The sequence below is a fragment of the Dermacentor silvarum genome, chromosome 3 (genome assembly GCF_013339745.2).
Source record: "Dermacentor silvarum isolate Dsil-2018 chromosome 3, BIME_Dsil_1.4, whole genome shotgun sequence".
Lineage (NCBI taxonomy): Eukaryota > Metazoa > Arthropoda > Arachnida > Ixodida > Ixodidae > Dermacentor > Dermacentor silvarum.
Window position 1 is genome coordinate 124,887,903 of NC_051156.1, and position 10,919 is coordinate 124,898,821.

The following is a 10,919-nucleotide window of genomic DNA, read 5'->3' on the forward strand; positions in this document are numbered from 1 at the left end:
TTGCAGACTTCTGCAGCACAAGAAAATAATTTTTAGTCTCCCTTCTAGACGTAGTCTAAGCTTGTTTTCCAAGACGATGTACAGGGTGTTTCATTTTAGCTGCACAAAATTTAAAAAAATTGCCTGTGGTAGATAGAACAATTGCAATCCTTCATTTAAACTACTATGTTGTAATTGCTTACAGTATAGTACAAGATATTCACAAGATCAATTACATTAAAGTCAGGACCGCACTTGCTGCAATCAACTGAGAGAACAGGCTATTTCAGGAAGGGATATTGTACAATGGAGCGCATCCGTGTCATCAATCAGGTAATCGAGAAATATGCAAAGTACAATCAACCTTTTTATATGGCGTTCATAAATTATGAAAAGGCATTCGATTCAGTTGAGATACCAGCAGTTATAGAGGCATTGCGTAATAAAAGAGTACAAGAGGCATACATCAATACCTTGGGAAATATCTGCATTGATTCTACAGCTACCTTGTTCTCCAAAACAAAACTATAAAGTTACCTGTAAAAAAGGTGTCAGGCAAGTGGACACACTCTTATTCAAGCTATTAGACTAGGAATAATTAGGAGGGAGGATCAACGGTGAATATCTCAGCAACCTTAGGTTTGCAGATGACATTGCCCTGTTCAGCAGCACTAGGGATGAGTTGCAAATTCAGAAGAACGGTCATTGTTTTGACAAACACAATTGAAATCAACAAGCACTATCATTTATTGATCACATGCCAACAAACATGGGATGTCTTCGAAGAAATGTAGCCGGTCTTATTTGGTTATGTCTGGGCATAGACACACACCACGCGGAAAGCACGCTTACGATATCTGAAGTCGCCGCTCACAAACCTACCCCGACCACAAGAGACCACCACATTTTCTGGAACAATGCGGATTAATTATTCAGCAGTAGGCAACACCCTGCGAAAATGCCAACCGCATGGCTGACACACACGTTGTAATGGATTCGCATGGGTGCAAGCATGTCGTTTGTATGACTCGCTTTCCACTTTCATTATTGAACTGCGAGCACATCAAGGTCAAGTTCGTCTGCCAGACGTTTCAGCTGAGACTGTTTCCGCGTGGTTCCTAAACCGCGGACATTGAGAATGGCCGCTCCAAGGGGTGCAGTGAACGTCACCATATTGCAACGAAAGGGCACGGGGAGCCTCGTGCTTACCAGCGGGTGCCGACAGTCAACCGCGTTCACTCATGAGAACAGCTGCCGCGAGGTAGTGGCGCCGCTCGGGCCTGGGAAGCATACCTCCCCCCTCTTTCCATTTGACACCTTCCACTCGCGTTCGAGCCGGCACTGCCCGCGGTCGGTCACCATGTCGTCCTCCTCACACCCCAGCATCATGAGTGCTGGGTCCACGTACATCTTCACCCACGTTTCCTGGTCAAGCTCGGTGCAGGATTCCTCTACCTTCCCCACCGCTCTCGCCTTGTCGTACTCACGCCTCCGAACGCGTTGTTTTCACACGCGAAGCCGTCAGATCTTTTGAGAGTGTAATAGCATCCGCTTTATATACCACCTTTTCACGGCCTTGTACTTTTACTTGCTGCGACGTGGCTAGCGTACCGGCTGCGTTGCCATTGGTGCCATAAGTTTCTCCGATATTTCCATTACCCAAACGTGACGCAGCCTCGTCTGCTTCTACTTCATTATTTAAATCAAGGCTTTCCTGACGCTTTGAAGCAGCGCCATTCACGGTGACATTAGTGCGCAAGCAGTCTTCCTGTCCCTGACCGAAAACACGACATGTTCAGCGAGGCATTCGGCGCTCGCGGCGGATCTGCCCCTTTATTCGCCATGTAGGTGCTCTGGCTGGCATGACTGCCAAAATTGCGGCACATTGGAACTTGAAGAGATCCGGCAACTCCTCCACGGTGATGCCGTCACTAAGTGTCATACGAAGGATGCGCGACATCCAATCGGTCTCTTCAAATCCTGGCAAGCTCCACTCCTCTAGGTTGACGTATTTCACGTCGCCATACTCCCTAAGCACTTTTCGCACAGCCTCGCTCGGCAAGTCACAAGCGACCCAATGTACTTTTCCAGTAAGCTCCTGCTTCACAGCGTCGATGGCAACGTAGTATCGGCCTTGTACCCTAATTCATCTGCTGCTTAAGAGTTGATTTTTGCTTCTAATTTTCACTTCAGTAATGTTCATATATTGATATTGCTCTTTAACGTAGATTGATGTCTATGATGTATGATGTATGTCGATTTCGCCCCCAACGATATGGGGGTTGGGTGCGAAATCTCGATCCCGAGATCTCGTGCTTAGCAGCCCAACACCATATCCACTAAGCAACAACGGCGGGTGGCATTTATTAACCGCTTCAGGGAAGCTACTTCTCAGATTGCAACATATGGGTTGGATCTGCATAATTTTTTTGTTGCGAAGCCAGGGCAAGTTTCCATGGTGGTCATCATCCGAGGTCATCTATTTGTAGGCGACCGGTGGCTGCGGATCAACTATCGTTTACATGTCGTATGCAGGAGCCATGCCAGCGGGCCGTCGGAGCAGCCCGTCGTACGACTGTCCAGGCCGATGGGTAGCTCGTTCTTAATTCGTTATGCATGCTACCTCGTCGGCATCTGCGTTGCTAGTGATGCTGGCCGTAACGCCACGACAGCTTAGCAACGACAGCAGGTTGGTGTTGGTGCTCACGCCTGCACTCAGGCGCACTCACGTCTGCACTCGATCACCTTAATTCGCATTATATCCAGTGTTGGTTGGCACCATCACCGGTACGGGCCACTCGGGCTGCCCTAATTTGCACGATATGCGGTGTAAACGCCGCCCGTGTCGTCGTGTGCGTGTTTCCTTCGCCTTTTGTGTGTGCTTTTTGGGGCAATTATACCATTGATTCCAGTGTTTGCTTGCACTATGTCCGGCGGCTTTTCCAGCTGCTTTGCGTTCTGGATCAGCCCACATTATTGGCGCGTCCTTGAGCGTCACCTTGCTTTGACCTCGGGTTCGAATAGGCAAAGAAATGCTTCCTTTCAAAAAGCACGTTCAGCAAAGCTAGCATTTCTCACTGCTCAGTGTATGCCGAAACCTTCTGGAGACACGCTTTCAGTGAAACAGATGCCGCCTGCGCGCAGACATGACTTGTAGTCACGTCGTCGTGGTAATTCCCGCTTCGCAATTTACTTCTTCACATCATCGTCGTTATGCTATCGTCCGCATACCGTCGCCGTCATTCCACTTTAGGCACCACATTGTCGTCCCGCCGTTGTCAACATACGCTCACATCATGCCGTTGTGGTCGCTACATCCTCATCATTCCGTCATAGTCATGCTTGCCATGTGCATTATGAAGCGCAACAAGTTTATATTGAGCGAGGTGGTTCGCAGTTGATATGTACAAGTGGGTCGTATGGTCGCTGCTTGGAAATGGTCGCTTAGCAGGAATAGTGTTCTGCAGAAATGCCAATGAAAGTTTCGCCAAAACCGATTCCCGCAGCGTGCGATCCGTAGATTTCGCCGTCATCGAAATGCGGCCGCCGCAGCCGCGATTCCACCCGCGACCTCGAGCTCAACAGTGAAAGCCATATAGCCACTAAGATACCTTGGTGGGTAGTTATCGCCGTCGCTTTAGTATCGCACTATCGTCGACTGCCGCTCTTCGATGGACTGTCGGCGAGATCTGCGCCAAAACATAGAATGGGTGCAGATATACTGGAAGCAATAAACTGGCACGCATTCACAAGAAGGTCTTGCGGTAAAATTGTTCGCGATGACAAATTCTAGCCAATCCTGAAGCTGGAACATATTTTTTTCGAAGGCGGCTGCCCACTGCGGGAAAGCGCTCACAAACGAAAACTTTTCGTATTCGGCCCTTGTTTCTTTCAAGTGAGCCGTCCAGTCCTATTTATGTCAGACTGACTGACCACCTTTTTTTAGACATGCATCTGCACAGTGCAGACTTATGGTTTCCTGCATTGCGTCACTGCCTGCTGTGCATAGAAATATGCTTTAAATGTTTTGCAAAGGCTTGGTGCGCAACCTACGACCACTTTAAACCTTTGTGCAGTTATTGTGCGGACATGAGGTGTGATAAATGCTTACGTTGAGGCTGTCCTCTCCGTAGGCGAAGCAGAGCGTGTATGCTGCGCAAACTCTGTCGGCCTCCTAGGCAAAGAATGAAGCAGTCACGTTAGGCGTTGCAATCCGTGTATTCGCTTCCGCTTGTTATGTGACGGCGCGACATGTTTTGCGCCAGTAGACGGTGAATTCTGCGAAGTTGCAAACTTTTGTGTAGTGGTCGGAAGTGTTCAAATGCCCTTTTTTCTAATACACGTTCTCGAATGCCCAAATGAACGAAGGAGAATGGCTCCCATCTTGTAATCTTGTTACGGAGGTATATCTTTTGTCTACTACTGTATGGCATCCTTTCCCATCCTTTACATTTGGTGCCGAAGACGCGGTATCTACATCCAGGGACGTGCAGACGTGACCAAATACGAGCGATGGTGAACAATTGAACATCAGCAGTTGCCAACTGAATCAACTCTGTCAGAAACACAACATAAAAAAATCTAATTGAGGGGACTAGAGTACGGCACTGCTTTGACTTCAGAGTACCCCTACCCCTGCTCTTCTTCACCTTCGTTTTCTAAGACCCCAAAAGAGATTAAGCATTGCCGTAGTGTCTCCATTTCACCGTAAGACATCTATTCGGATGTGGTTCCTTGAAAGACGCTGCGGCACATTGGTTTGCTGCCGAAATAATACAATCGCAGGATAGCTCACCTTTATAACTGACGCCCGGATGTTCAGTAGAGGAGCTACCTCTCTGCACTGATAAAGCAGGTTAGTTGCGAACGACGTAGTCTTTGCGGTCTCCCATGGATCTGAAGAAACGTACAAATATTGTTCAGAGTCGCGAATCATGAAAATAAAAAAACATCATTTTACTAATTTAAAACAAAAATTAAATGTGCTCTTCATCATCATCACCATCATCAGCCTATATTGATGTCCAGTGCAGGACGAAAGCCTCTCCCTGCGATCTCGAATTATCCCTGTTTTGCGCTAGCTGATGCCAACTTGCGCCTGACGACTTCAAAACTAACTTCAAACTTCAAAACTAAACTTCAAACTAACGTAGCTGTGGAACCTTTGTAGATGTTTGCCAAGATAGTCACGTATGCATCCTGTACTCCTTGATTACGCCGCAATGCCTCTATGATTACTGGTATCTCTACTGAATCAAATGCATTTTCATAATGTATGAAAGCCATGTAGAGAGGTCGATTGTACTCCGCAGAATTCTCGATTGATGACATGGATATGATTCATCGTAGAATGTCCCTTCCTGAAGCCAGCCTGTTCTCTTGATTGACTGAAGTCAATTGTTGCCCTGATTCTATTGGAAATTATCTTGGCAATGTTTTTATACAACACTGAAAGCAAGCTAATCAGTTTATAATTCTTCAATTATTTAACACCTCCCTTCTTATGGATTAGTATATTGTTCGCATCCTTCTAGCTCTCTGGCACACTTGAAGTCGTGAGGCATTGTGTATAAAGGGCGGCAAGCTTTTCAAGCATATCTCCTCCATGTTTGATTAAAATGACTGTTATTACATCTACTCCAGCAGCTTTTCCCTTGGCCACGTCTTTCAAGACCCTTCTAACTTCATAGATAGTTATAGAAGGAGCCTCTGTAGCCTGTCCATCACTATTTCGAATGAAAGTAGCTTGGCTGCTCTGGGCCTCTGGGTACAGGTCAGTATTTAATTCTACCGCTGCTTTTGCTATGCATACATCTTGGCTTGTCCTATGCCAAGTTTTCTTCTCACTGATTTCATGCTGCGTCCGTATTTTACTGCTTCGTCAATCTTTTGCACGTTATAATTTCGAATATCCCTTACTTTCTTCTTGTTGATCAGTTTCGACAGTTCAGCGAATTCTATCTAATCTCTTGAGTTTGACACTTTCATGTTTTGTAGTTTCTTTATTAGGTCCTTTGTTACATGGAAGAGCTTACCTACTCGTTGCCTTGGCGCCTGACCTCCCACTTCAATTGCTGCTTCTTAGATAAGCCTAGTTATGGTTTCATTCGTTACCTCTATGTGGTCTTCATCGTCCTGTTTTAAAGCTGCATATTTGTTTGCGAGCTCCAACCTGAATTGGTCTGCTTATACCGTTACTGTGTCTAGGTTGGCCTGTTTCTTTTTGACTAAATTTACTCTTTATCTCTTCAGATTAAGAGAAATCCTAGCCCTCACTAACCTATGGTTACTGCACTTCACCTAACCTAACACTTCTACATCCTGTACTGCTGGGATCGGCAGAGAGTATGAAATCTATTTGATCCCTTGTTTCTCCATTAGAAATTTTTCAGGCCCACTTCCTGTTGCTGCACTTCCTGAAGAAGGTATTCATTATTCGGAGCCTATTCCTTTCCGCGAATTCTACCAAGATCTATCCTCCAGTGTTCCTAGAATCGATGCCGTAGTTGCCAATTGCTTGCTCACCAGCCTGCTTTTCCCCCACTTTGGCATTGAAGTCGCCCACCACTACAGTATACTGTGTTTGTACCTTTCTCATTGCTAATTCAACATCTTCATAAAACAGTTCTATTTCTCCATCATCGTGATTGGAGTTCTTCTAACCTCACCAAGGCCAATAATATCCCAGGCAATGCCTGAAAACTCCTCAAATAGCCCTGCTAAGCTAGCGGCACTCGAGACGGTGCGCGTGTTGAACGTTGCCAGGTTCCAGTGGCGGACCCAGAGATTCTCAGCACCCTCTGCCCCGTCGCAAGTCTGACCGCCGCCTGGGCCACATCAGTCGCTGGGGACTGAGGGAGGGCCATGGGTTAATTTTAGGAGTCATGACGAAGGTAGTGGCCGAATACTGCACCAGGGAGGCTAATTCTTGTTCTGGCGAGGGAGTGACCTCGTTGAAGCTTAGCGGGCCTTCTTAATTTGGTTGCACCTGAACTAGTATAGCACCACAGGCTCACGGCAATATATATATATATATATATATATATATATATATATATATTGTAAGCACATTTCACGTACTTCATCGTTCTCATTTGTATATAGCCATCATCATCCCTGTTTGTCTTCTTCTTCGTGTTTGAGCCTCGGCCGTGCCGGTGGAATAAACGGGTCTGCCAGTGCTGCCTGTCCTGGTCGTCTTCCGTCTTTCAAAGTGGTGGAGGCGCGTCAAGATCCCGACGTCCTCCTGCGTTCCTGCCCTACCTGGAGCTACGTTCCGGTCGCCGCCTGCGCCCGGCCACCCCCACAGCTATGACCACCCCTGCGTCGGCCGCCGGCACTATCGCTACCCCTGACGCTCCTGCTCCTACGACATCGGCTGCACTGACATCGTGCACCATTACCACCCCTCATCGTGATCCACCAGTCTTTGCGGGTCTCCGCGGGGAAGACGTCGACGACTGGCTCGACAACTACAACCGCGTGAGTTCGGCCAATGGGTGGACCGATCGACAGAAGTTGACTACCGTCGCGTTCTATCTGACCCACGTTGCGAAGACGTGGTATTTTAACCACGAAACTGACTTCACCGACTGGTCAGCGTTTACTACCAGCTTGCGGCAAATTTTCGCGTCTTCATCTGGCCGTTCAGAAGTCGCCAAACAGAAGCTCGCTGCGCGTGTTCAACTTCCGCAAGAGTCATATACATCGTACATCGAAGATGTCCTGGCTCTATGCCGCCGCGCCAACGTTGGAATGACGGAAGCCGAACGCATTCGCCATATTCTTAAAGGCATTGGTTCCATCGCATTCAACGCCTTAGCTGTCCAAAATCCTACCTCGGTTCAAGATATTACATCGACGTGCCAGCGCTTGGACGAGCTTCAGGCCCTCCGTCTTCACCGTGACAGCGACCTTCCCATGCCACCTCATTCTGATTTACGTACTCTTATCCGCTCTATTATTCGCAAAGAACTTCAGGAGCAGCAACAGCGGCGATCCACTGTTGTTCCCGCCCCATCGCCAACGTTCGACTTGCGCAACCTTGTGAAGGAGGAGTTGGCAGCCATGACGACACCGACGTCTGTTGCCCCAGCAGCGTTCCCGATGCCCACATACGCGGAAGTCGCTGCAATGCCACCTGCTGCTGTCCCTTCTGGGCCTCCTGACCTCACCTGCGGCCATTTGGCCTCTATGGGCGCCCGAGCACCTGCTGCACCTTCGTATACTCCGTGGCGTCCACCTCGTCCGGTCTGCTTTTACTGCGGTATACGGGGCCACATATCGCGTTACTGCCGTCGCCGCCAGCTGGATGTAAGCCGAGGCTATGCCGATTTCGAGCGAGACGAGAACCGCCGACACGACGCTTACTATCCAGGCCCGTCCGCTTTTACGCAGCGTCGTTCTCCATCTCCTCCAGCGTCTCCACGTCTGCCTCAGGGCTCCCGTTCGGCTAGACGACGTTCTCCTTCTCCCTACCGCCGCTCTGCATCACCGCTTCGCCCCATCTCCCGCCTTGCTGACCAACACTCGGAAAACTAAGGATTGCAGTTTTTGGAGGGAAAACTGCGTCCTGTCGAACTTCGGAAATACCTCCTTGTCGCCCGGCCAATATGCTATCTGTAACTCTCGAAGGTGTTCCTGTGCAAGCTCTCGTCGATACTGGTGCCGCTTTTTCCGTTCTGCGTAGTGATTTGTGCTCACGGCTCCGTAAAGTCAGAACGCCTTATCTTGGACCCGTTTTACGCGGCGCTAATAACGTACCCATTCACCCCGACGGACAATGTACGGCTCGTGTTTTGATCGACGGCATTCGTCACCACATTGAGATGATTGTGCTACCAGCGTGCATCCATGAACTTATTCTCGGTTGGGACTTTCTGCATTCTGCCTCCGCTGTCATATCATGTAGGGAGAAAGTCGTCCACATCACAGATACCACGGATGCACCTATTTTGGAGTCGTCACCCTCCATCTTGAACTTGGCTGTCGCTGCAGATTACGTCCTGCACCCTGGTCACGAACACATTGTAGCTGTCACATCCGGCCAGCTAACCGATGGAGACGCACTGGGTACCCCCTCTTCACGCTGCACTTCACGAGGAATTCTAGTCGCCCCTTGTCTCGTCCGGTTTTCATGTGGCCGAGCTCTCCTGTACGCCTGCAACACAACCCCAGATCCTGTATTGTTGCCCAAAGGGATGACCGTGGCAACCTTCACCGACCCGCCACTGATCTCTGTCGCAGCGCTTTCCCCTTCTTCGTCACCAGTACCAACCTCAGGTTTGGATTCTTCTTCTCTCCGAGCCCTAATTGGTTCTGACCTAACCGCTGCCCAGTCGGATGCGTTACTCGCCCTTTTGGCTAAGCACAAATCCTGCTTTGATAGCTGTGCCACCGCATTGGGCCAGACTTCCGTAGCTGCACACCGCATCGAAACCGACGGTTCTGCAATTATACGCCGTCGCCCATATCGAGTTTCGCAGTCGGAACGGAAGATCATTGAAGACCAAGTTGATGACATGCTAGCACGAAATATTATACGACCTTCATCCAGTTCCTGGGCGTCTCCTGTCGTTCTGGTGAAGAAAAAGGATGGTTCCGTTCGCTTTTGCGTTGATTATCGAGCGCTCAATAAGATTACACGCAAGGATGTGTATCCCATGCCTCGAATTGACGACGCCTTAGATACACTACAAGGAGCGCAATATTTTTCCAGCCTTGATCTGCGGTCGGGATATTGACAAATTCCCATGAACGAGGCTGACAAAGAGAAAACCGCTTTCGCCACGCCGGACGGACTTTATGAATTTAATGTAATGCCATTTGGCCTGTGCAACACTCCAGCCACGTTTGAGCGTATGATCGACACTGTTCTTCGTGGCCTTAAGTGGAAGACCTGCCTCTGTTATCTGGATGACATCGTTGTTTTTTCTTCCAGCTTCAGCCAACACCTACAGAGATTAGACGAAGTCCTCCAATGCCTTTCAGATGCTGGTCTCCAGATTAATACTAAAAAGTGCACATTCGCCAGCAGAAGCATCAAAGTGCTGGGTCACGTCGTTTCAAAAGACGGCGTCCAACCTGACCCTGAGAAGATTGCTGCTGTGCTTCAATTCCCTTGCCCATCAAATCAAAAAACATTGCGCAGCTTTCTCGGCCTGGCGTCTTACTTTCGCCGTTTTATACGCAATTTTGCTACAATAGCAGCTACTCTACATAAGCTCCTGGTCACCGGCGCCTCTTTCACATGGTCCGAAGACTGTGAGTCGGCATTTCAAGCCCTTAAGAAACATCTCACTTCCAGACCGGTGCTTCGCCATTTTGATGAGAGGGCACCCACTATACTCCACACTGACGCAAGTGCGCAAGGCATCGGAGCAGTGCTCCTGCAACGGGGTCCCGCGTCTAAAGAGCAGGTTGTGGCGTATGCTAGCCGGACCCTCTCGCCATCTGAACGGAACTACACGATCACAGAGCAGGAATGCCTGGCTATTGTTTGGGCCATTCAGAAGTTTCGCCCGTATCTCTATGGTCGCCACTTCACCATCGTAACCGACCATCATGCTCTGTGTTGGCTGTCATCCATGAAGAACATGTCAGGACGCCTGGGACGCTGGATACTGCGCTTACAAGAATATGATTTCACGATAACGTACCGGTCTGGCAAATGTCATCATGATGCAGACGCACTGTCTCGATGCCCGCTTTCACCTTCTATCGATCGTGCGCACTCCCCGTCTCTACCACGTCACTCTGACGCTACGCCTGCCGCCCACCAGCTCACGCTAATGTCACTGGATCAAGCTCAGCTTTCTTCACGCTCCGATTTAGCTTCTCTTCAGCACGCAGACTCCTACTGTCGAACTCTCATTGATCGCCTTCGCGGCCTAACTAAACCACCCAACAGCCGCTTGCGACGCCAGCTTCAGCAATTTCGC